Consider the following 27,400-nt stretch of genomic DNA (forward strand, 5'->3'; position numbering starts at 1 on the left):
GACAGCTGACAGACTGCCTCAGACTGTCTGTCTGTGATTATGAATTAACTACAAGCTCACAGACAGAGTTCAGTCACAGCCATCACACTGACTGGAGTCACATGACTTGATGGCATTATGATGAGAGCTGAACTTACATGAGTTGCACTGACTGATCATGTTGTCATTGTCGTGTTGTAATGTAAATAAATACAACATTTATATTGGTAGTTCATCCAGCTGCTCATTGCAAATGTGTTTTTTCTTGTTCATATTGTGTGCGGTGAACAAATATTGTACTTTTTATATTGCACTTAAATTCTGTGTTCCTGGTCTCATCAATTTGAAAGCTGGACCAAAGTGTTTTGATTTCATTCAATTAGAATTAGGCCAAATAAAAAGCCTCAAGTCATAAGTCCAGCCTGGACAGTCGTTTTCTAGGTATTATAGGTAGATCTTGCCGGTCATGAAGGCGGAGGTCAGGGATCTTGGGCTCAAAAAGGTTGGTGACCACTGCCCTAAAGCAATGAGTTAGCGTAGATGTTTTTCCTGGGAGTTTGTCCATATTCAGTTTTTAATCAGACATGTATTCAGGGTTTGTTAAATCACCAGAATGTAAGAGTGCATTATTTGAAGAACAGGAAGCCACCGTTTAGATCGGAGCATCGCTTTGATGAGATCTGTGAAGGGTTACGGTCGTCTAGAATATACACTTTTATTGATCCCCAAGGGGAAATTAGTTCTCTGCATTTAACCCATCCTTAGTTATTAAGGAGCAGTGGGCTGCGGTGAAGCGCCCGGGAAGCAACTGGGGGTTCAGTGCCTTGCTCAAGGACACTTCGACTTGCAACTAATGGGGAGAGCGGGGATCGAACCCACAACCCTGCGGTTGCAGGACGGCCCTCTTACCCCACTGAGCTATCGAGATGACTGAAGTTCTTTATATCTTGATATCATCTTAAAGGTGAAAGCAATCCGTCATTATCTGCACATGGCCGTATAAAGAGTTCTGGCTTGGTTTGAGGTATTTAGCAACGCAAGCAGAGCGCTGCCTTTCAATCGTTAGGCTTATATGCTGCTGGGGGACGTTTTAGGATACACTGAGCACCAGGCACGTGCACAGATAGAGCCCTAGTGGTGCTCAAGCACCAGCCCTTTTGCCCTGGATGAGAAAAGTGCCCTTTTTGCTGGAGACACATTTTTTACATTCATCAGTATTTAAGAATAAAAGTTACTCTCTCTGTCATCAACTCCCCACAATGTGTTTAGGAAACAGTTAAACATCCAGTAGACCTTAGGGACAGGTGTTATATGATCAAATGTGTTAGATCTTGTACACATAGAGCATACGGTACATATGATGCCAAGAAGACAGCTTTGAAGCAGACTGAACAGCTCTTTTATGTAGTTAGTTCAGAACTTCTATCAATTTTAGAAAAAGTGTATTAGAGCATATTTATACTTGAGCAATCTTTTCATCTCAAGCTATTTCACTACTACTTAGACAAAAGTGTGGCTTCACAGCACAGCGCAACATATTGTGTTTCAGAGGCCTCTATGAAAGTTGAATGAAACCCGCTCTGAGACTGATGGCAGTGCATCAAAAAGCATCCAATCTTAAGGTTCTGAAGCACAGCACGTTGCCAAAAGCTTTGATATCTGAACGTGTGCCACATTTAAATGCAAATCACAACGCACGTAATGAAGAACAGATGCATTATAACATATTATCTAATGAGGTACACGCTCAGGGATCAAATGAGTGAAGCTACAGCGGCATCGAACAGTGAATCCCTCCTGCAGATGAAGATTATTCAACAGCACAAAATCCCCAAACTCGTCCAAATCACGGCAAACTACTGATGTACCCCCCGTAGCATTATCCCAGGCAGGTGCGGTTGTCACAAAAGAACCAAATCACCTGCCTTCCTCCAGAGTTTAAAACGGCTGAACATTTAAAACGGCTTCGGGGAGGAACAGTGACAAGCGGAAAACTGCCTACGTTTGCAAAATGAGTCACACGTCTCTGCTGGAGTACAACACGTCGCATGCAGAACCCCGTTAGCTCCTGGCCAGTAATTACTATATTTTCTGAAGAAATTATTACCCGTTGTTCCATTTTTGTTAAAGCGGAACGAAATGTCTCAGTTAAGCTTCAGGTGGAGTCGGTGAGGTGGCAGGAAATAGAAAACTATCCGTGGATCAGTGTGACTCAAGCCACATGCTGCTCTTCACATGGTTCAAACGCTTATCCATCAATACTGATACTTCAGTGGGGGGCCGTAATTATTTCTGAGCATGTCAATGAATCAAGGAGGTAAATTGTCAAGGGTGCAATGGAGGAGTAAAATCATGTCGGCCATTTTGATGTTGAGACGAAGCTCAGTGAATCCGAATCACCTACAGACGAGGAAGACGCCAACGACATCAACCGTGACGTTCTCTCGCTTTGTTACAACAACCAGTCACAGTAGAAATCTGAGGACGAACGCGTGTAGTTGTGCTAGTGCAGGGGTGGCCAACACGCGGCTCGCAAGCCTCATGCGGCTCTTTAACTAGTTTCATGCGGCTCTTCAGGAGCTGTCACATGACATGCGTCAAAAATGCTTGGCTGGCGCTGTCATTCACTCCCCCTACAGCTAGATGGCACACTGACCATGTAAGCCTGGTTGAGTGACGTCAAACGAGCGACGAGAGAATCTTTGGTGTGCCATCATTTGTGTTGTAAACAATTTCCGTCAAGTTACCTCTTGAAATGGCAGGGAAAAAAAGCACAGCCAAACGAAAATATGAAGAAGAACACAGGACGTTTTTGCCAGAGTGGGAGAGTTTATATTTTTGTTAAACGAATGGCAAGCCGATCTGCCTTATATGTCACGCAGCATTAGCGCATTTCAAAGCTTCAAATCTTCAGCTACTTCAGCTCACTCCACCCTAACATCGAACAGGAATTTCCAAAAGGGACGGAACTTCGCAAGAACAAGTTGGTCGCTTTGAAAAGCCAGGCAGAAAAGCAGGTACAGTTTTTCATCATGTTGGTGTGTGACATTTACAATAAATCTGGCTGATCAGAGGTGTGTGTGTGTGTGTGTGTGTGTGTGTGTGTGCGCACACATATGTGTATGATGTGGCTCTTTGCGGTAACACAGTAAAAAATGTGGCTCTTAGTCTCTGACTGGTTGGCCACCCCTGTGCTAGTGGCTCTGTGAGGCTGTACTTTGACAAAGCGCCACTTTAAAGGTAAATGCTAACGTCAGCCGGCTAACGTCAGCCGGCAAACGTCGCTCGCACTGCTTAATCTACCATGCCTGTTTTTTTACACGAGGTACAATCTTTACCGTGGATAACATTTTGGGGTTTTGGGGTCAGCCGGCTAACGTCAACAGACTGACGTCAGCCTCCCTAACGTCAACCGACTTACGTCAGCCGGCTAAATTTAACCGGCTAAAGTTAACCGGCTAACGCCAACCGGTAAACAACAGCCGGCTAACGTTGCTCGCAATGCTAATGCAACCATGCTTGTTTATCCCACGAGGGACAATGTTTACCGTGGTCAACATTATTGGGGTTTTGCACATTCGCATGCTGATTGACACTAAACACAACTGAGGTTGGTTTCAAGATAATGATGTGTTGGTCAAAAAAACAAAAAACTGAACAAAGATTTTTTTTTACATTTTTAAATGACTGTGAACTTTGTGATGGAGCTGGACATAAAGTTACGGTATAGCCAAAGCCTTACTCATCATACGCTGCTGAGTGGAACATGAATGTGTGTACAAGCTTTCATAAAAATCAGTGCCAGATGTCACTAAAAACCACAGATGTAAAAAAAATCGTATCTGGCAAAAAATTATTATCTGGCAAACATGATCGGTGCCATCTGGGAGAAGTTTTGATGGACAAGTGGAAACATTTTAACTCGTTGATACTTGAGGGAAAAGTTAGGGAATCACCACATTCACCAACATTGGTTGCCCAAACCAAAATGTCATATTGCCCCTCAAGCTATTTCTAAATAAATAATAAAAAACATTTTAAAATCCAGGTGGCGGTAGAGAAGTCAGGAATTTACCAAATTCAGCACCCAGATCCCAAAAGTTCTGTCAGAAAGCGTATTGCTATATGGTTGAGGTTGAAAATGTGATCTTAAAAGAAAGGTCACGTTTTGATCAGTGAAATATAAACCTTTAAATGAACTCAATGTACCCATTGTTACTTTTTCCTGCAGGAATAGTTTTAATTCTTAATTGAAGGAAACCATTTTAGAGGGGTATGGGACACATTCGTGAAATAAAGCCATTCTTTGCTGTGATGCATGCCACTTTTTAGGTTTTACACTACAAAGAAAACTAAATATGTTATAGATAATAAGGAAAACATCTCAAAGTAGAATAAAAGAAGGGAGAGTATTCTGTATTGAACTGCTCTAAGTGCCCAGTGTTCTCCACATGTCACACGACTCTGTGAAGAAGTCTCGCAAACAACAGGCTCGACCTCAATGCCTAATGCACAGTCATAGAAGCAAATTAAAATGAGAGAGAAAATGGATCAAAGCCGACCAACATTATTAAGTTCCTGGTAGTTTTTTTTTTTTTTTTACAGCAAACATGTAAACCAATTCCATTATCTTGTCTAATGTTGCAAGTGGTCGTAAATTAGCGACTCCAATTTGGTCGTATTTGCTGCTCAAAATAATGCGAGCTTGCTGTTGGCTGAGCATGTCTGATGTTAAAATGAGGTCCTATTTCCACCGGTGCCAGCAAACACAAGGCATACTAATACTAATTAAGTATGAGTAATTTGGTGAAAAACCGTTGCTTATTATGCTCAAACCAGTATAAATGTATACATGTCTAAGTTCCCTCTATCAAAGAAACATACCATTCTTCAAAACATCTGGAGTCATCTTTTCAGTTCAAAGAAGAGGGCTTCTCTGTGGGTTCATTTGATAGGATCCATGTTAACAGTACATCAAGCTGTGTGCTGACACCTCCTTTGAGACTGTTGGGAGATTCCTACACAACTTGAACTTGAAGGTGAAATAAATTCTCAGTAAAAACTGAGAGCGGATGATGTCCTCGTTGGCCAGCAATGCAAAGTCATGTCCTACGTGTTTTCACAAGGATAACAGACTCTACCTCAGAAGCTGTACCACATTGCATCATCCCGACAACATGCAGGAAGCGGTTATTGGCACGACTAAGTCCCACGCTCCGCTTTTCACGAGTACCGGCTGCACTGAGGGGATAACTCAAAAGCAGCGGTCCAGTCTGAGACTTAGTGCACGAGTCATCTCTGGACATTTTTGAGGCTTTGGTTGTTAGTATTTTCTGCATGTATTAAAGTGTGCAAAGCACATAACGCACATCAAAGTTTTGGCCGGTAAAAGTGCATCACGTCATGGAAAGTTACTTTCTGTACCGCCCCTTAAGCCCTCCAACCAACCAGTAACACCTCTAATCTGTTACGGTTGGATGGGGGTGCAAGGCAGAGCAGAGGCCCTTCAAGGAGACAGTAAGGAAACTTTGGACCCGGACTCGGAAATAATTTTTCTTTCTAGCCTCATTATGACAAATCGTGAGGAAAACAATTGGTTTTGTTCAATGTGGACTCATATTTGCATAGTTATTACTGTTTGAAAATAAGCATTAATAATGCAGCACACAACATTTTGGTATGTAGAGTCCCTCTCCCTCTCGCCGGCGTGAACGCAATCCTGCGATCGTAGACATGATCTGAATTTGGAATTGAGGACCTTTAATGCATATAATATAATATTTCATTTCATACACAGTATTTGATTTCATAATGGTAAATATCCCAGGGCACATTTCTTCGTTTTAATCGGCCATATTTTGTATTGAACTTTTCTGAACACACAATGTCATTTAACTTTTGGCACATTTTATTGAATGAGCTCATTTTCGTTTTTTTAATGAAATCAAATATTTTCTTGAACTTCATTTACATGTTGAGAACAATAAACCATGTTGAACAACCATTGCATTAATAAACAAAATGTCGTGAAAAATTATATCGCGGCCCTCATAGATTTAAATCAGACATTTAAATCAGCAATTAATAAAAACAAGCGCTTTCAATTTGGTTCCAACGTCAGGCATCGATCCTCTTGTGCCGCCGTGGTCGGCTTCATCCTCTCGGGTCCACGACGTGCAAAAGTTAATGACAATAACAAAAGCTATTTCAGACTGGACCAAAGAAGTATAAAACGCTTTATGAGAAGAAACATGCTTTAAAAACGTACAAGCAAAACTGTTATTATTGAGATTATAGGTCAGTTCCTACATGTATTCACTGAGGGAAACCTGTGAGAAAGAACCCATCACGCTCTGTTACGGGGCTACACGTTGTGAAGCTTTCTGCATTACATCATGCCGTGGGGTAAAGTTATCGAGGTGTTCATTGCTGCCATCTTTTGTTATGAGATATGGCGATTTATCTTGTTGTTGTCCCCGTTGCGACTCCTCTTCCTACATTTCCAGAATGAGTCTCGATACCTCCCGCTTCCCCCTGTGGAGAACCTCAGCTGGCCTTGCAGCCTCCAGCAGTTTAATTGAACAGAGAGAGCGATATGAGCTTTAAAAAAAAAAAAAAGGCAATGCATTTTCCTGTCAATAAAACGGGGGGGGGGGGGGGGCATCATGGCCTCACCCCACGGTGCCCTTGTGGCTGCGCTGCATTCGGCTTTATTGGCTCTGCTGTCAGTGGAGAAATTGCTGTCTCTTACTCTCACTACTAATCATGTGTGATTGTTGGGCTTTAATAAAAAAAATCTCTCAAAAAAGTCCTTCCTCGAGTCAAAAGCATTTACTGCCAATGTTTCAAAAAATTTCTCCGTCATTTGCGGTGACATTTGGCTTTTTTTTTTTTTAAACAACACAATAGCCCCGGGGGACGCACGGAGCATTGCTCATACCTCTTTAGGAGTGTCAGGATGTCTCGAGGGGGATAAGTGCTTTTGTGAATATTATCAAGGTTATGTAATAATTAGGGCTGTCAGCGTTAACGCGTTAATCTATGCGATTAATTTGGCCGCGTTAACGCACTAAAATATTTTAACGCAATTAACGCAATTTATTATTATTATTTTTTAAACCGCGGCAGTACGGTTTGACACTGTTTCCGTTTTTAAAACAATCATTTCTCCGCGAAAATAAGGAGCAGAAATCAGTTTAACTCGTGGATGAATCAGTCGGGTTTCCTCCTGCTCCTCCTTCCTCCCGTCTCCCCCTCTGATACACAGAGGAACGAAGGGGCGACGTGTCGGGGGACGCGGCGTGGAAAGAACTCGTCACACGAAACCTTCACCGTGATTGGTCAATCCGTTTGTCTGTCAACATTTCGGGAAAAAAAAACCCAATGAACACTCAGTAAATCACAAAGGACCTCCCACCTCACAGGTAAGGCTCATTTAGCAGCCTGTCAGTCAGAGAACCAGAGAACACGGCGCGAGGACAATGAGCCTCATTTCAGAGCTGAGATTGTTCTGGAATGTTTTATGTATAACACGTGGGGGTGTGTCTCATGCAAAAGACTTTAAACGGTGAATTTAATTTATTTTGTAAAATGTATAAAATGAGCCCAGCCTCCAGAGGGTTAACGTGACATATTTGAATGTCAGTCAGTTACCAAGACCACTGGTTCTGCTGCTGTTCAATGTTAAAGATGACAGGACCAATGGGGTCTCAATATACTTCTTTTTTTTTACTAATCTGATGTTTCACTGAAGAAACAATTTATCATCCACGATATTAAATACCTCGCTGGCACTGTGTATGTAGGAGCCTCTTTGAAAACACAGCTCTGTGTGAAGTTTTATCTTTAAAAAGAAGGAAAAAACTTTTAAGCGCGATTAATTAATCGCAATTTCAAAATGTGCGATTAATTAGTTACTTTTTTTTAATCGATTGACAGCCCTAGTAAAAATGCATCCCCCCCCACCCCCACACACACACACACACACCACCACACAGCCGCGGGCCAGGCAGGTGGCCTGCAACGTTACTCTGGGAGGTAAAAAGAGAAGAGTTGGCACACAGCCGGTGGAACCATCAGCTCCAACACGAGCCACCTCAATCAAAAAGGAGCATTAAAGCTCCGGCACCTGGAGATGCATTACAGTCTCTCTGTTTGTTGAATTGCATTTTAGCTAGCACTCAAACTATTTGGTGAATGATTTAAAATAATAGACTAATCTTGGCAGTCCTGCTGTGGGACGGAGTTCAAATATCTTTTTTCCCCTGTGTTTCATGAATGCAACTAATAATTGCCTTGACAAGTATCTTTAAAAGGACACATGTATAGATCACTCCCTAGTTATACATTGTTTTCTTTTTGTGTTTCTTTTTGTCTCTTTTTTGTTGTTTATCCTATGTTTTACACTTTTTCATATAAATATGTATATAACTAAAATGAGCATTATCTAGAAATCTGCACATGAAATGTCAATTATCTGAAAGACATCTGTAAATGTCTAATTGAGCCATACAAAAAATACAAGAAATTAAATAAAAGGACACAGATATTTTAATTAAACACAATGAACTATGAACTGAAGATTATAAAAGAGGCAAACGTAATTAAAGCTGTACAACGTTATAATACTGACCATATGAAAGCAGCAAAGAAAAGCCACAAAATTGTGTTTTGTTTGTTTTTTGTGCTTTTTTCTTTTTGTTGACATGATCAAATACATTACATCTCTTCCTATGAAGTCGATACGTCTCACGTGTTTGCCGACACAGAATAACATTTCATTTCCCTTCGACATGTTTCTGGCTAAACGTGCGTTTGTGAATGTTACGCGACTCATTCGACATACTATGGATCCTGCATGAACCCCCGTACTGTGTCGGTTACAGCCCTAAAAACACTGCTGATAGGAGCACTGGGAGTGAACCCAAACCATTTGAGTTGTTGCGGGCTGTAAAATGAACCCAGTGAGCCCCGTAGAGCTCAGAGTTTGGTGAACATTCTCAGTTCAGTACAACAAAAGAATCCTCTCACATGAACCCACTCTGCTCCATTGTTAGCAATGCAGCTTTACATTCGTCCAACAAATTAGAAAATACATGAGAAACACCCAGTTTATCTTCTCCAGTACACAGAATGTATAGTTATGTCGTATACGTGTGAGGTCCTTTACATACCTCAGGCTTAATGACCCTTCCCATTGCAGACTATTTCGTAGGATGCAGAATGTGTAATGGCATGCAATGTCATTTCTTTCTTTGGTGGAAAAAAAAAGAAGGAAAAGTTATGAGTTGCCCTACTTTCCCTTCCTATCATTATAGTCTGAACATTAAAGTGGATTCAGGGCACTGAGGGGGGGGGGGGGAGAACAACACAACAACCAATTACTCTATAAAAAAAAATATTTAAAACACACTGACATAATAGTCCTTATTTGTGAGGGGTAGAAGCATCTCACTGGACTTTAACTGGAGGCCGGCTCTTGCTAGTCTGTTTTCGTTGCTGCTTAAATCTTATTTCCGTGCGGAGGAAAGCGCCTGGCTAATTGTGTTTGTCGGCCAGAGTCTTCAACTTCAACCAGAGAATTATTGGTAAAGATTCCTGCTTCCCGCTGACCCGAGTCATGCCTCGTTGTTTTACCTCAGATAAACCGAGTGCACAGAGTGGACTGTGGCCTCCAGCTCCTGCGAAGGATTTTAAATGGAAACACTTGGAATCTAGATTGTCTCCGAAAGGTTAAAGTGGCCACCTGCTGTCCCCAACGCGTCCTCTGCATTATTCATGTGGAATGACGGCCGAGAGACGCCGTCTTCGCGGCTACCCTTTCCATTCTAGATAACCACTTGAATATGCAATCTCCTCAAGACTTACCATTAAAACTGTGAGAGATGGGCTTTAGGGAAAGAAAGCAAACATTGTAACTTCGTATATTGCCCGCTGCATCTGGCTAAACGTTACATACAGACGCCACGACCCGTCCGATTGATTTTTCTGCAGCATGATGACTTACAGATACCATTTGGTCATTCCGCGTTTTAGCTGTACAATTTTCTCTTGGATGGGTTTTGCAATATCGGGGATTCAACAATATCTTTTCGGAGTGCCGATTTTGTCCTGTTAATCTGTCGTATGAGCCGACGCTGTCATGATTTGGGACTTTTGTTTTTGCCACTGGGGTCATTTGGCGACCTCTGGTGGCCGAAGGACATTATGTCAGTCTTTCTGGTCCACACCTGTTTTCACTTGAATTAACTTTGTTTGACCAGGGTATAAATACCTGGCAGTGTGCTAGACACGTCATCGCGACGTTTGATTATTCGTAGTGATCCTCGTTACCCTCTCGTAACGTTCGCTACGCTTCCGTGTCTTGGACTTTGACTCTTGTTGGGATTATACCATTTTTGGATTTTGACTCTTGTTTGGATTATACCATTTTTGGATTTTGACTCTTGTTGGGATTATACCATTTTTGGATTTTGACTCGTTGTTGGTATTATACCCTTTTTGGATTTGACACTTTCGTTTGGATTATACCTTTTTGGATCTACCTCTTGTGTTCACGTTATTGCCGCCTTAAAGACACATTTACATTTTGTGAAACTCCGTTGTGACGGAGAGGAAATAAAACACTCTTGACTGTACTCTCTGCATCTGGGTCCTCAATTGCCCACTGGTAAACCGTGGGTTACCACTACAGCGACCCTGGTTTTCTTCCAGACTCCGGGGTCCTGACAGACGCGTGTTCCGTTAAGATTGCAATGTCCCTCTGTGGCTTCAGCTGCTCCTGCATCATCCCAGCGGCGGTCGCTTTTTCTTTCCCTCTCCTCCCCATGACCTTCCCTTCCCTGCTTGGCTTCTCTCGTCATGTTTTGTCTTGTTTTATACTTGAGAGACTCTCTCCTCATCGCTCTTCGAACTAAAAACCATGGACCGATCAACTGATCATCTGATCAACTGGTCTCTCAACGCAATTGACACCGTCTTCTCGACGAGAAGCTTGGGTTCGGGGGAACCTGCCCGTCCTGCCGGGACGTTGCAGCTGGTTACACGATGGACGTGTCGTGTGCCTAGCAGCCTTTCCGTGGAGGACGTAGATGACATCTACCTATTCGGAACTATGATTACAGGATTTCTGCTGTTTGGATTTGGCGTTGCCCTGGTTTATCGGAAAATTAAGGAAACGGTGACAGCCGTTAAAAGCCCCCTAAGGCTGCCCGACGAAATTGGATCGATTTGAAAAATGGGAGGAAAGTGGTGGAATAGCAGGTGCGCAAATTGGATGTAGCTGCTGGCAGACCAAACAATCCCAATCTTATCTGCTTTTGGCTCCCTCAACCAGAACGGTGCCTTGGCCAAGGCCGTTACTGGTACAACAACTCCTGAAGATCGCTGAAGTGAGAAACTCTCTCATTCCCTTCCCCCTATCCACAGACACCTGTGGTTGTTTTCTCCCAGGACCTTTCAAGGCTATCTCCATGGCAACGACCATCTTGCGGACTGAGAACTCTGTCTGTTGTGGCCTGGGGGAGGACGACATACCAGAACACGCACACACGAACTTTCAATAATACTGATTGCATTCACTACCCCCCTCCCCCCATCCCACGCCTTCGCCTGCTTTTTACCCCCAGTGGGACTGGACGGGGCTGTGGCTGGCGCTGCTGTGTTGGCGCCGGACCGGCTGGCTGCTTGTCGGTGCTGGTTACCTTCTGCCCCCAATGGATGGGCTTAGATCACCCAGTTGTTGGATTACCTCCCCTCCCCCCTTCCTACTCGTTGCAAGTCATGTCTAAAATGTATGTGCTTATGTGCTAAGGTGTTTTTTCCTGCTCCCACACTGTACCCCTCTCGGGGCATAGTCGGGGCGTTGGTGTTTTTTCTCGCCTTCTTCCCTCATGTTATGCTGTAATCTTTCATCCACCCTTTCTTGTAATTTCGATGCTTTTGTACCTGTACTCTGGCAAACGACAAATAAATATATCAATCAATGCGCTGTAATCACAGCCATCTCCACTCGTATATCACGCAAGGTCAGGCAGCCAATAACATGTTTGCAGGAGAACACGGAACAAATTGAACGATTCAGACTTCTTCCGTTAAACCCTCGTCGCTGATTGGCTCATCGATCGAACGGCTGTAGACACGAACATTAATAACGAGGTGGAATTCCCCACTTTCCACTCAATGTAATGATCAATGCAATTAACTCCCGTTGTAAGCGTCTTTCAGCTGTGTGGCTATGAGAACAGGGCCTGTTAGTAGAAACAGCTAACATATAATCTTTAAAAAACAAAACCCTAGTTCACTCATATGACCCTCTGACCTATCAGGAGGGAGACTTTGAGATGAGTGTCTTGCCCCTCCCACTGTCAAGAGATCAGCGCCACAGCAGTCAGCCCATCTGGGGTAGCCCCCATATTTTAAAGAGCCATACAGTGTGCTAGCGTAGAGGACGTTATGGACTACTTGACATTTAATAACACGTTGTGACACGTCTGTGGGTGTCCGCGGCGTGGAAGGATTCACACAGGCAGGTTTGCAGGTTTAGACACTTTATTGTGTTTCGCTCTCAGCTCGGTGTCTCCGCAGCTCCGTGTCCAGGTTGCCGCCTCTCCCGGCGCTAGCTCTGTGCCTATAAAGAGGACAATAACAACCCTCATCCGGTGCAGCCGAGGCCACCTCCCCTTCCGGCACCGTTCCTCGAGCCACACCCCCTCAATCACCCCCTCTGCAGCTGTGCTTCCGCACCCCCCCCTGCCACATACCTCCACCGCCCGACTTAGGCCGGGCCAACATCCGGCCTAACTTACTCCCCCTCCCCCCCATGCGAGCGGGAGAGGAAGTCCGCCACGACCATCTGTGCCCCCGGCCTATGGATCACTTTGAAATTAAAAGGCTGTAACGCTAGATACCAACGAGTGATCCGGGCGTTGGTATCTTTCATGCGGTGGAGCCATTGGAGCGGGGCGTGGTCCGACCAGAGGGTGAATGAGCGTCCCAGGAGGTAGTAGCGCAGGGAGTCGACCGCCCACCGGATGGCGAGGCACTCCTTCTCCACCGTGCTGTACCTGCCCTCCCTCTCCGACAGCTTGCGGCTGATGTACAGCACGGGGCGGTCAAACCCCCCCACCTGCTGGGACAAAACGGCCCCCAGCCCTCTGTTCGACGCATCAGTCTGCAGAGTAAACGGAAGAGAGAAGTTAGGTGTGTGGAGGTGGCTCCCCACAGAGGGCTTGCTTTACCTTTTCAAACACCAACTGGCACTGCTCCGTCCACTGGACCGGATCTGAGGCACCTTTCCGGGTCAGGTCAGTCAAGGCTGGTCAGCTCCGCGTTCGGGATGAACCGCCTGTAATAGCCCGCCAGCCCCATAAACTGCCTCACCTCTTTCTTAGTCTTGGGCCGGGCAGGCTGCGATGGCGGCGGTCTTGTCCACTTGAGGCGCACCTGCCCGGCGCCCAAGTGGTACCCCAGATACCGCACTCCCTCCGTCCAACTGCACACTTCCCGGGTTGGCCGTAAGCCCGCCTGCCTCAGGGACTCCAGCACCGCGCCAACCCGCTGCACATGCTCCGCCCAGGTGGTGCTGTGGATGATTACATCATCCAGGTAGGCGGCCGCATATGCCGCGTCGGACGCAGCACCCGGTCCATGAGGCGTTGAAAGGTGGCTGGGGCCCCGAACAACCCAAAGGGCAGCGTGGTAAATTGGTATAACCCAAACGGAGTGGAGAAGGCCGTTTTTTCCTTAGACTCTGGCGACAGAGGAATCTGCCAGTAGCCTTTGGTTAAATCCAGTGTCGAAAGAAACATGCAGTGCCCAGTCGGTCCAGGAGTTCGTCGACCCGGGCATTGGGTAAGCATCGAACCGTGACACATCGTTCACCCTGCGATAGTCCACGCAGAACCGAATAGACCCATCCTTCTTGACCACAAGAACAATGGGACTACACCAGGCACTGTGAGACTCCTCTATTACCCCCATCTCCAGCATGGCCGCTAATTCCCGCTGAACCACCTTTCTCTTGTGTTCAGGTAACCTGTAGGGCCGTGACCGCACCGCCACGCCTGGAGGCGTCTCAATCCCGTGCTCTATGAGGTTCGTGCGTCCTGGAAGGAGAGAGAACACATCAGCAAACTGCTTTTGCAACCGGGCAATGTCTGTTTTCTGGGTCCCGGAGAGACGGTCTTCACAAAGGAGCGAGGCCGGATCGGTGGATTTTGGGACCTCAGGCCCCAGCTCCTCTCTCTCCGCTACCGAGGACACCAGACACACAGACTCCGCCTCCCTCCATGCCTTTAGGAGGTTGAGGTGGTAAATCTGTGTAGCTCCGCCCCTATCAGAACGCACTACCTCATAGTCGACATCCCCCACTCGCCGTGTGACCACAAAGGGCCCTTGCCACTTGGCGAGGAGTTTAGAGCTGGACGAAGGAAGCAATACAAGTACCTTCTCTCCCGGTGTGAATTGTCTCAGCTTGGTCCCTCTGTTGTACAGCCGCTGTTGACGCTGCTGGGCCTCGAGCAAATTCTCACGTGACAGCTGACCCAGTGTGTGGAGCTTTGCTCGCAGGTCCAGGACGTGTTGGATCTCGTTTTTACTGGTGCTCGGCCCTCCTCCCAGTTTTCTTTAATGAGGTCGAGCACCCCCGTGGAGTCCTGCCGAACAAAAGTTCAAAGGAGAAAATCCGTGGAGGCCTGGGGAACCTCCGTACTGCAAACAACAGAGAGTCAAGCCATTTATCCCAATTACGCTCATCGTCATTAATAAATTTACGGATCATGGACTTCAACGCTTTATTCAGACGCCCACCAGACCGTCGGTCTGTGGGTGGTACACACTGGTCCGAATAGACTTTATGCCCAGTAATCCGTAAAGTTCTCTCAGTGTTCTTGACATGAACTGGTGCCCTGGTCCGTCAGAATCTCTTTCGGGATCCCGACTCGAGATGACCTGAAACAGCGCCTGCGCGACACTCTTTGCAGAAATGTTGCGCAATGGCACCGCCTCCGGATATCGTGTTGCATAATCCACGAAGACTAACACAAAGCGATATCCGCGTGCACTCCGGTGAAATGGTCCGATGAGGTCCATCGCGATGCGCTCAAATGGAACCTCCATTAATGGCAGCGGCGCAACGGTGCCCTCGGAATGGCCGGAGGGTTTACTAGTTGACATCCGGCAGGATGCACACCAACGGCGCACATCCGCCCGGATGCCCGGCCAATAGAATCGGATCATTATCCGTCCAGAGTTTTATCATATCCCATGTGCCCAGCCATTGTTATAGTGAGCCGCCTGGAAAACCATTTCCCGGCGGCTCTTCGGCACCAACAACTGGGTGCTTTCCTGCCCTGTGTGAGTGTCACGGCTCACTCTGTATAATCTGTCCCTGATCAATGTGAAGTGCGGATATGTCTGCGCTGCGTCAGGGCGCACCAGCTGACCATCAATTCGTATCACTTGGTCAAAGGCTGAGCGTAGAGTATCGTCCCGAGACTGCTCGAGTGGAAAATCTTCCATGGAGTGAAACTCGGGAGCCGGAGGAGTCGCCATAGGAGGCTCCACCGGTTCCCCCTCCCCGTCTGCAGTGTCGGACGACCTCGCGTCACCGCTGAGCACGGCGCACACATCGCATGACCCTGTCTGCTGTGAACGCACCCCCGCCACTTTCCCCATTAATTTATTAAACCCTGGCCAATCGGTTCCCAAGATTAAGGGGTGCGTAAGGCGGGAGCTAACCGCAACCTTTACACTATGTTTTTTCCCCCCGTATCTAATTTCCATTGCCACCATAGGATACTCGTGAATGTCCCCATGCACACACCGTATTTTCACCCACAATGCCTCCACCAATGCCCCGGGTCGAACCAGGTTCTGGTGGATCATAGACTGCGCACATCCCGAATCCACCATTGCCTGGTGTATACCCCTGATTCTTACCGAACTCGCACGTCGGTCCCGGACCGGGGGAGGAGGTCGGAGAGCCGGCCACCCGGATCACCTGGCCCACCTCCATCAATGGACACTCCCTCCGGAAGTGACCGGGCTGCCCGCATCTCCAACACTCCTGCCCTGGTGCCTGAAAGACCCCCTGTGGGCCAGGAAGAGTGCCGGCCCCCGTCGATGCTACTGGCTCGGGGACCCGCGGGAGGGATGTCGGCCACGGCACCGGCCGTGACGGTTGCGGCAGATGCAGCTTCCTCCGCTGGCCCGTCAGCGGCCCGCTAGTCGACGGCGGTCGATCGCCCTCCGCCTTCCCGGACCATGGACCGCCAGGTGGTCCTCCGCCAAGGTGACGGCAGCCTCCATCCCCGCCGGCCGATGGCAGCGGACCCACGCCGATGTGCGGGCCGGGAGGCCGCCGACAAACTGCTCCAGCACGATCTTCTCCACCACCGCCCGCGCTGTTGCGGAGCCCTCTGGTTGCAGCCACCTGCCTGCCGCATCTGCTAACCGCTGGCCAATGCGAACGGCGGTCCTCGGCCCCAGCTTGGCCTCCCGGAACCTCCGCCGATGGTCCTCCGGGGACAGACCGAGCCTGTCCATGACCGCTCTCCGCACCTCCGGGTATATCTGCCTCGCTGCCGGGGGTAGCCCCAGTGCCGCCGTCTGCGCCTCTCCCGCCAGAAGAGGCAACAGTCGGATCGCCCACTCATCCGCCGGCCAGCCGCATGCCTCCGCTGTCGCCTCAAAGGTCTCTAGGTACGCCTGCACGTCGTCCTCCGGCGTCATCCTCTGTGGGACCACCCCTGTCAGCCTCGACGGCCCCGCCGGTTCCGGTGCCGCTGATGACTGGCCCATCAGCAACCGCTCCAGCACCCTTGAGTGCACCTGGGCTTGCTCCTGGAGCCCCCCCAGAAACTGCCTGGTACTGGCCGCGTCCTCGCTCTGCCTCGCCGCCATTCTTTCCAGCATTTGCCCCAATGCTACTAACGGCTGCGACGGTACTCCCGCCTGCTGTGCGTGTAGATCCATATCGCCTCCCCCTTTGCTGGGCTCCACTGTGACACGTCTGTGGGTGTCCGCGGCGTGGAAGGATTCACACTCAGGCAGGTTTGCAGGTTTAGACACTTTATTGTGTTTCGCTCTCAGCTCGGTGTCTCCGCAGCTCCGTGTCCAGGTTGCCGCCTCTCCCGGCGCTAGCTCTGTGCCTATAAAGAGGACAATAACAACCCTCATCCGGTGCAGCCGAGGCCACCTCCCCTTCCGGCACCGTTCCTCGAGCCACACCCCCTCAATCACCCCCTCTGCAGCTGTGCTTCCGCACCCCCCCCTGCCACACACGTCAAAGTCAAATTTGAGGTTTGTAGGAGCCACGGTCCACAGAGGCTGCTGCCCCACTCGTGGTTAGATAGATAACCTTATTTTTTTTAACTCTCTGTATTTCTTTGTCCAGCTGCCTTTTAAGTGAAATTCAGTCAATAATGCAGTGAAGCATAATGTAAAGTGATGATTTGTATTTGATTCTGCTGCCGACACCTTTCACACTTTCCTCACTGATAAACTATGACAGAGACCAGTAATGTTTGTACTGAATGAAGAGGATCAAAAACTAGATTTACAAGAAAAATTAAAACGGTTACGAATATTATACGTATTATTTAACCCCAAAAGTATGTACTTGTTTTACTTTACTAGCCCCCGGATGTTAGCGTCGCACTGGTTCTCACTACAAAGACAGGCAATGGGATTTTTGATAAGCGTGGACATAAAAATCAAACGTGTAAAGTCCAACAGTAGAATAGCGAGAGAATAGTCGGGAAAAGACAACGTTCATGCCACATCACGATATTTAAAAATCCAAAATCTGAACTGATACCTCATCTCCTATCACGATGTCGATATAACATTAATATTGTCACTAGGGATGGGTATCGTTTGGGTTTTTCCCAAAACCGGAGCTAAACCGGTATTTTAAAGTACCGGTTTAGCACCGGTATCGTTTCAGTTACCGGTGCTAAACGGTGCCTGATCCTATACTAGAAGCACAAAACGACGATTGACAATGACGACATTAAAAACCTCTTCCGCCAAATTCCCTGTAAAAAGCGTTCTCATGGAGCACGGACAAAAGAAGGATATCAGGCTGTCGCGCTCGTAGCTCGCGCTAGCTCGTAACTAGCTTAAACATGGTTATAATGGCTAATTTATTATTTGTTGGCCTACTTTTATGAATGCAAGACTTGCAATCAACGTTCCGGTACTAATCTGAGTTCAGGCTGCTCTTGTCATTATTGGTCTCCACGTTTTCAGGGGGACGGTGACGGTCTCCCCATCGCGCCCAGCCTGACCGCTGGTGTGCTCGACACGGCTCACGCAGACGGTCAAACACGGAGCACGCCTCCGCTGTCAAAGTTAAATGACAGGCTATCGTAACCTGCTGACAGGGCGGAGTCACCAGAGAAGTTCAAAATAATTGTTGTCATATTGGCAGCTGTTTGTGGTATCCAACCCTAGTTCTTACATGAATCCCGGCTTCATAAGCAGTTCAGTGAATATACATCATCCCGATAGTTAGTGGAAGCCGCTCGCGCACACACACACACACACATACATACGCACACACACACACACAGAGGTACAAAAGGAGCAGGCGGATATGAATGAAAGGCACAGGAAGTCTTAATGGGCTCTCAATGGACTCCTTGTTGGGTTTAAGTGAGATTCTTAGAAGTGTGTAGCTCTCCATCCGGTCCAAACCGGTAACACAAAGTGAAGGCGCTACTTTACAGCATCACACGTGAAACATCAAACAGATTACTGTCTTACTGTGTTGTTCCCGTTTCCATTGAGATGTAAGCCGCTGTCAAAGAGGAGCGAGGACACTCGGCTGTGATCGGAGGACGGCCCGGGAGAACCTAAGGGGAACCAAAAGGCATGTTCTTTACCGGAACGGGCTTCTGAAGAGTCTCTGCACAAAAAAACCATGTAGGCACATGTTCATACAACAAAGGAAAACGAGCCTCATGGCCCGGTAGCGCCTTCATTGTGCCGCCCGGTGCATCTCACAGGCAGAACCCCAGAGACAAACGCTGCCCTTTAATATGATACGGGCTCGGCATTCGACCTGCCTTCGGCGCCTGGCTCCCGGCTCCCGGGCCTCTCCCGCTCGCCATTTGTGCCAAAGTGAAACAAAGGGCGGCTTAGAGACAATACGTTTTCAACCTTTTTGTTCCCGAGGCGACAAAACACGCCTCATCGGACAAACACCCTCCGGCAAAAAAAATAAAACCGAGCTACCGACGACGGCCTTCCATGAATGCTAACTCGCCCGAGGAGATGAGGGCCGGACAGCTCGGCGTGGATTTGAGAGGGTTGGCAGTTAAATGAGCTATAAATATTCATGCACGTCTATTAGTATTAATATTTTTTTTCTACATCGTGTGCTCTTCATAATGTTGGGTAAATGGTGCAAAATAATCACCGTGCTCGCTGGTGGCGACTGAAATGATTTGTGCGGCATCTCTTCGGCGTTGTGCCTGCAGCCGATTCACGAGACAACAACGTGGTCGGTGGTTTAGCGGCTGTGAACAGACGGCGCCCCAGATGTTCAGTCCCTGTGAGCCTCCCTGTCCCATTAGTCATGTTAGCTCAGAGATAAAAGGAATAGTGTAGAAATAAACACACCATGTAAAAAAATCGGCACCTTTTTAAAGCAAACTAATTATTACGTTATATCAATTTGTCAATTCGTGCAAAAATTGAAGTGTGAAAAGTTGGTTACTTTGGACAGCCAGGTAACCGTTTCATTATCAACATCCATATATCTCTTTATGTATTCATATTGAGTAAACAAACCCTCAGAACGAAGGTGAATTTCAAACTTTTACTCTAAATTTTGAGTGAGAAGATTCAGACGATCAAAGTTTTACTTCCTGGATTGTTCTAAACTGCATCTCACAGTCTTGACTCGGTTGTCATGGCGATAGCTATGAGCAAACTTTCGTCACTAGTAAGTTAAAGAAAGAGTTTTTTGTATTGTATTGATATTTCATTAGAAATCAGAGGAGAGTTGGTGGGTTTCTGCCACGGCCGATCGAATGGAGCTGCAGCTACTAATCATATTGAGAATGGATTTTAACGGCTGATCCGTGAAAATAGTCCCACATTTTCATTTTCCGTTTTGTGTTGAGAGCTGCTGCAAGTGTCGCTGCTCGTCTCACCTTCTACCGGCTGCACATGGGGGAATTTAAAATCAGTGTGTGTAACCCTTCAAGCTGCTGGAGTACAGGAGCATGGGGAGTGCAGCTTTGGGTGTTTCTGACATTCCCGCTCGCCTCGGGCCGCCGAGCACGACAATTTATTACTTTTGAAACGAATGCTCGTCTATTGAACGGCTTCAAAGCAGCGAGGCGCGCTGGAAGACAATTTCCCATATACGTGGCGGATTCCTTTATCGCGAAAAAAAATTGCCCGTCGCACCGGAGTTTATTGTGAGTTTATTGTGAGTTTATTTCTGAGTTTATTGTGAGTTTATTGTGAGTTTATTGTGAGTTTATTGTGAGTTTATTGTGAGCTTGCGTCCCATCAAAAACCACGAGGCTCTTACCTAGAGGCAGTTTGAGAAATGATGGAACTTCTCGCAGGTAGCGAACGGTGATGGTGACCTCATCGCCTGCGGTGCGCAGGAGGTGAACCTGGAGAGAGAGAGAGAGAGACAGATTGAGATGTGATGGATAGCAAGGGAAAGAGAGAGGGAGAGAGAGAGAGAGAGACACGGATTGAGATGGACAGATAGCGGGGGAGAGGGAGAGAAAGAGAGAGATAGAGGGAGAGATGGATTGAGATGGAGACGGATGGCAAGGGAGAGAGAGAGAGAGAGACGGATTGAGATGGAGACGTATAGCAAGGGAGAGAGAGAGAGACGGATTGAAATGGAGACGTATAGCAAGGGAGAGAGAGAGAGAGAGAGACGGATTGAGATGGAGACGTATAGCAAGGGAGAGAGAGAGAGAGAGGGAGAGACGGATTGAGATGGAGACGGATGGCAAGGGAGAGAGAGAGAGAGAGAGAGAGAGAGAATGATTATGAGCGACGCAGCAAGATAATAATGTAATCTCGGAGAATGAAACGAGCCACATTGGTATCAAGACGCCGGCGTGGCTTCACTTAAACTCATCACGGCAAAAGTGACGGATGACACCAAAACATAATTGCTCTCCAGAATGTGTGATTATTTGATGTCTTAGTGGTGTAAAATATGTCCTCAAAGATGTAGAGTCCGAGAGGCGGTCAGATAAGTTTAGGTTGAGAGGATGAAAATGTCTCTATCATGCAAAAAGAGAGAAAATAAAAAGGCGCAAATGAGAAAGTGAAGAAACCTTCAGGAGAGCAACAGAGGAGGATCCCTCTCCAGGATGGACAGAAGAATAGATGTCATGTGACCAGATGAACAATAGATGTCATGTGACCAGATGAACAATAGATGTCATGTGACCAGATGAACTATAGATGTCATGTGACCAGATGAACAATAGATGTCATGTGACCAGATGAACAATAGATGTCATGTGACCAGATGAACAGCGTTACAGAGTTACAACACATTCAATGAATATGACAGAATGTATGAATAATTAGTAGTAGGCATGGACCACGATCCAGACCTCCACACTCCATGAGACAGAAGGAGGTAGAGAGGGGGTGCATCAGTAGAGCCATGGCAGGAGGCGGGGCCAACAGAGGCATTAGGCATGGCCCTTGAGGGCGACGGTGACGAGAAGACGTGGAAAGAGTGCGCGTGGAGAGAGGGGGGCTGCCGGCACAGAGGCGAGGGATTGTTTGACGAAGAGAGGAGCTCAGTTTGAAAGAGGGAACAAAAATGATTACAAAAAGAAATGCTGCCAAATATTAGCACCCTCAAGCGCAGCTTTTTATATCGATTTCTTTTTCAATTCCTGCAATTTTCCAGTAGAAAAACAGCCTCTTGTCAACAAGCCACTTGGGATTGAGGCTTGTTGGTTGTTGAATCTGGCTGAAAGGTGGAGAAGCAATGGATGGATGGATGGACGGAGCGGTGTGTCGGCGTTAATCACAAATGTACTCACAACTTCCTCGTGTGTGCAGGGCTCCACATTTATGCCATTGACCTAAAGAATCCCACAGAGAGGGAAAAAGCACATGAGGAATTATGCACTGGAGAAATGGTTTGATTACGCAACTCTATGCTTGTTTGCTGCAGTGCCAGGCACCAGAGGGGCGGCATGTGATTAGCAACCCCTGATGCAACCACCCGTCCCCACAACGTTCCAGTAAACTGCATAATAGTTCTGGATGCCGCCTCCGGGCCAATGTCGCGGTTGACTTACACTTTGTCCAAACACCTTCTATTACCTTGTTTTCATACATGCCTGCTGCCTCGACTGCTCACTCTGCTCGCCAGTGATAACACTGAGTGCTTCTGCGACCCTCAACTACTCCCCGGTACACGCACTGCTACGAACGTCTTGACCCCACCGCAAACACACACAATAACCACAAAGACACGGACATCATTTCCAAAGAGACGTGCAAAGACCAACAACAACCACGACACGACGCAACACGCCCACAAAGATGCACTAAATTACCACAAATGCACATCGACTTCAAAATGACGCAACATGCCGACAAAGAGATGCAAAACGACCACAGAACATTCACACTGACTATTATGTCTCTTAACCTGTTCATGGCGGCCATATTGGAATATTAAGTGTATTATTGCTCCTCTTCTATGCTTACCCCCCCCCCCCCCTGATTCCCTCCGCCCCCCATGGCTTACGGGTATGCAAATAGATGCAATATTCAGCAGTGTGACAATTCAAAGTCATTGCAAAATAAATATGACCCACTTGATCTAAAAGGTGGAAGCGGTGGCAATTCAATTCATAATATCATTGCTACTAACTTCCAATATGAGTATTAATATTGCTTGGCTGTCTGATGAGGGTTTTCTAGAGAAACAGCTCGCCAAATAAACCCGCCAGACAGATTCAAATCAACCTTTTAAAGAATTAAAAGCGTCATTATATACCAGACACTTGTTTAGAGCATTATAGACCGTTCGATTAATCCGGCACAGAATTAAAGAATTAGTTTGACCACAAATTGCTCTCTTCAAAAAAAAAGCAAAGACACATGACAAGAATCACTTGAATAACATCAAGCTTTATAAATAGCCCCGCCCCCCCACTTGGTAAATGAAATTACACTCTGTCGAAAAACAGAAGGGGGTTGAAATTGAGATTCAACCAGTCGTCGCTCTCGGCGGTGACCCGAGCCAAAGGAGTCGTGAGCTGATGTACCGACCTGCAGCACGGCGTCCCCGACGAACAGCGTCCCCGTCTGATCGGCTGCAGGGCGTCGGGTGTCGAGTGTCAGAGGTTAATGAAAACATGAGAAAATAATTGCTCATTTCAAACATGGTAATTGTGGTGGAAATAGCAAAGTGGTGTGTCTCTGTCGGACTAATCGCTCTGGCAGCGTCGACTCGGAGAAGAGAACACGGAGAGAGCATGAAATATGAAACTAATCGGGATATGAACTCATTTGCAGAGGCACGGGAGGAAACAATGAGAGGCCTGTTGTGAGAAGATCTGTAAGGCTTCGTAAAAAGAGCCCCCCCCCTGGGGATATGAAGATATGAATTTCTTGTATCCCAAAAAAGGTACTCAGAGGGATGTGTGCAAAAGGGGGGGGGGGGGGGTAGTAGTCGTAGTAGTAGTATTAGTAGTAGTATTAGTATTAGTAGTATTAGTAAGCTAGTAGTAGTAGTATTAGTAGTAGTATTAGTATTAGTAGGCTAGTATTAGTATTAGTAGGCTAGTTGTAGTAGTAGTAGTAGTAGTAGTAGTAGTAGTAGTAGTAGTAGTAGTAGTAGTAGTAGTAGTAGTAGTAGTAGTACGAGCAGTAGTAGTAGTTTTTACTGCTCACTTTCCTCACAAATTCCCTTAACTTTCAAGACGCTTTTTATCGGGGAGATTGATTCTATTTTATTTCCTCTCATTTAACCAATTGTTTTTTTCTCTGACTTTCTCGTGGAATACGTCCTCAACCAATACTTAAATACATTATCGACGCACTCCAAAGTCCATTGTGAATTTAAATGTCACCTGTATAATAACCGGCATCTCTTTCTAAAGCCATTCACATTTCCATAATCAACTAGATTAATGACATTTCACACTGCATCGAACACCAATCAGAATCCACTTTGAGGTAGAGGAATACAAAAAACACTTTCTTACCTACTTGATCTTTGAAAATCTTTGAAATAACCACCGGCACGTTGTGCTCTGCACCTCCCTGTACAGCAGGAGAGAATAAATGAGGTCGATTGCTGAGTTTCGCTGAAGAAATTCGCTCCATAATCCCTAAACACAGACGCTTACCTTGATGCTTAAGCCCAGCCCGCCAGTCGCCTGTCGTCGCAGTACAACAGTTCTGTGCTTTAGAAAGCGGGAGTTTCTTATTGGCAATAGGATATTGGGAACATTGAGACATTGAAATGTTCTGGAGTCATGCGTCGTGAAGTCGGGAGCCCTCGGCGCACTTACATTTACGGGGGATTCACTTTCACTGGTGCAAACCACGTCCAGCTTCTGTATGGTTAATACCTCTTTGGTCAGTTTCAGGCAGACGTTGTAGGTATTGTTGGTCTCCTCGTTGTACAGCAAAGCAATTCCAGATTTTGTCTGTTGGAATTGAGAAGAGGAATTTACATTTTCTTTTTGCCAAGCAGAGCAATTATGTACACAATGAACATTTTAATCCTCTTTTTTCCTCAACGTGTCACTCGCGCTCCCCGTTCCACTGTTCTACTTTTGCGGTAATTGGTTTTGCCTAACATTGGGCAAAAAGAAGCGTGAATTTTTTGTGTAAAAATTGATTTTTATATCTTTAAGTGAATAAAAAAGAAAAAAATGAGTGATACACGGACAAAAAAGTCGAGGGAAATTGCACTATGGGGACAAAACATAACCACAGCTGACTCCATACAGACAGAACAGAGCAGTTCTAGTTGGCCCTTGAATTAAATTAACTATATTCTGACCTTTCACTGCTCTGTTACTCTCTGCCTTACTAACTCATTAATTAGAAATTGCCCACACCCCGATTAGATGAGCTCACCTACCCCTACATCGAGGCGACATAACATGGTCCAAAAGTCTCCTTCTGCATTGAATTTACTGGATATATTTCTTTATTTTGGATGTTCCAAAATTAAAAACCATGCTCTGTGAGTCCACTGGCCTGAATAGGGCGCAGCTCTTTAAGGTGTACTTGACTAAGTTAACTCCTACGGCTCAGAGGCACGGGGGTCTCATTCTGTTGAATGCCTGTTGTCGCCGAGGAGGCAAGGAAAAGATTCAAGGAGATGCCTCAGAAAGGAAAGGAAAAAGCACCCAATGAAGCCCAATTATATTTTGATCTGCCCTCCAAATAGCAAACCTATTCATTTTATCTTTACTTTTAGTGCATTCGGCAGCTGGCCACACAAGGTACTGTTGCACTCTGTACGCATTTAATTGGGACACTTTGTCAATAACATTGCAACTTGAACTTTGACCTTCTTGCTCTATATCTATTGTGCAAAGGATGGAGGGTCGGAATGGCAACAAAAAAAATCCTACTGGCTCGCACACCGTGAGCGAATGCAGTAGAACATCCTGGTATTTTTGGCATACTTCATTTGAACATACTAAGTATTGGGACATAATCAATCTTCTACTTTTTTCTGGCATCATAAATAGCCCCAATGAAACAAACCGTATATCATTTTTTTTTTAAAGGCTGAACACAGCGGCGAGAGGCTCAATTCCCTCGTGTTCTGAAAACACTATTATTTTGCCGAGCTTCATCAAAATCCTGCCACCGAACTGAATGTGATTGATGGACGGTGTGACACCTAAACAAATGCAAAGGAGGACAGCTCATGTTTGATGGAAAAAAAACAATTGCCACTTTAACTGAAGTGACTTGACTGCAAGTTAGAGAAAAGGTCTAATATGCAACTAGAACTATGACACAGTCCAATACCCAATGGCCTCCACCAGGAAATTAAATTAGCCACCTGTAAATGTTAAAAGTCTTACTGAAAGTCTATAAGTAAGATGATTTATTCCATATTTCTGCTCCACCTGACTCAGAGTTTATATTTCCAAAGCGTCGCTGGGGGATTTCAGACAAAAGCCATTGAGTGGCCTAATTTTGGGCCCTGGCCTCAACGGTTGCTATAGACTGAAGCTTCACAATAGGTGTGATTTATTGCTCTGTGTTTCTCCTGTATGTCGGTTATTATTATGTCGGCTTTCATTTCATACTGTAGCAGGTTCTACTCTGTGAGTAAAGTATCATTCGCCTCCTACGAGCCTGTTGATAAAAGAGAAGTCGCGCGTATCATCTTCACACTTTATCTTATCGATGCTTTACATTTGCTTATCCTATGACGGAGGGATCGATGAAGACTGTAGTTATTTTAAGATCATTTGTGGACATGCATTCTCAAAGCTCATGGATTATTTTTATTTATTTTTAATCAAGAAAAAAACAGAAGGCATCATTGACTTTACAAGAGAAGAGGTTATTCTCCCAACTACTCAGAACATGGAGAGAAAGTAGTTTATAGAATAGCCGAAGATTGATCTTTTCAGAGACGATGGAGAAGGTGAAATGGGGAGTGAGGTCGACTCTGGGGTGAAGGTTGTGCTCTCCTTGTTGCGCAGTCGACGCATCCCGGGGACACCAAGCAACGCTGTAAAGTCTGACGGTACTCAAAGTTAGCATGATTCTTCTAATGTTACTTTTTGTTTTTTCTTCTCCTATTCAACCTTTTAGGAAACTCTCTTTTGATCTCTCACATGTTCTCCAAGGAGGCGTGACCAGGTTCTCTTCCGTCTGGAAGCCTTTTATGAATTTTATTGGCGAGGACTACGGTGAAACCATAAGAAGAGGCTTTGTGAGTCTGTGAAGGAATGGGTCAGCAATATTTCATGTTTTATGATTGAATGGTCTTGACGGACACAACAGGGGCTTTCCTGTTCTACAATTCTGTTGTACCCTTTTTCTTCTTAGCATTGGTTGTCGATGCGTCTGGCTTCCTGTGTAGCGAACATGTACATAGTCCTCGTTGGGGGAGGGGGCATTCAACAAGTAATCTGTTAGGGAATGTCTGGGAGCCACGGGAATAGGATTACAAGAAGCGGTAGTCAGATTCAGGAAAAAAAAAGGACTTCACTTGGCAAAACCTTCAAGACGAACTGACCCAGAACAAGGGTCGACACAGACTAAATACTTCGGGGAACGAGACACAGGTGGAAACAATGAGGGCGGGGCTAGCAATCACACAGGAGGAAACAATCAGGAACAGGGCAGCCAATCACAGGGACAGGAAGTCCAGGGAAACAGAGGACACGAGAGACAGGCGGCGTTTCTCAATTCA

At 46.3% G+C, this 27,400-nt stretch overlaps 1 pseudogene; it reads right to left on the reverse strand.

Annotated features, from left to right (window-relative positions):
- Nucleotides 1–25,117, reverse strand: part of LOC130201638 (gamma-2-syntrophin-like) — a 109,457-nt pseudogene extending 84,340 nt beyond the window's left edge.
- Between the last annotated feature and the right edge of the window lie 2,283 nt (nt 25,118–27,400).

This window comes from Pseudoliparis swirei, chromosome 11 (assembly GCF_029220125.1).
Source record: "Pseudoliparis swirei isolate HS2019 ecotype Mariana Trench chromosome 11, NWPU_hadal_v1, whole genome shotgun sequence".
Classification (NCBI taxonomy): domain Eukaryota; kingdom Metazoa; phylum Chordata; class Actinopteri; order Perciformes; family Liparidae; genus Pseudoliparis; species Pseudoliparis swirei.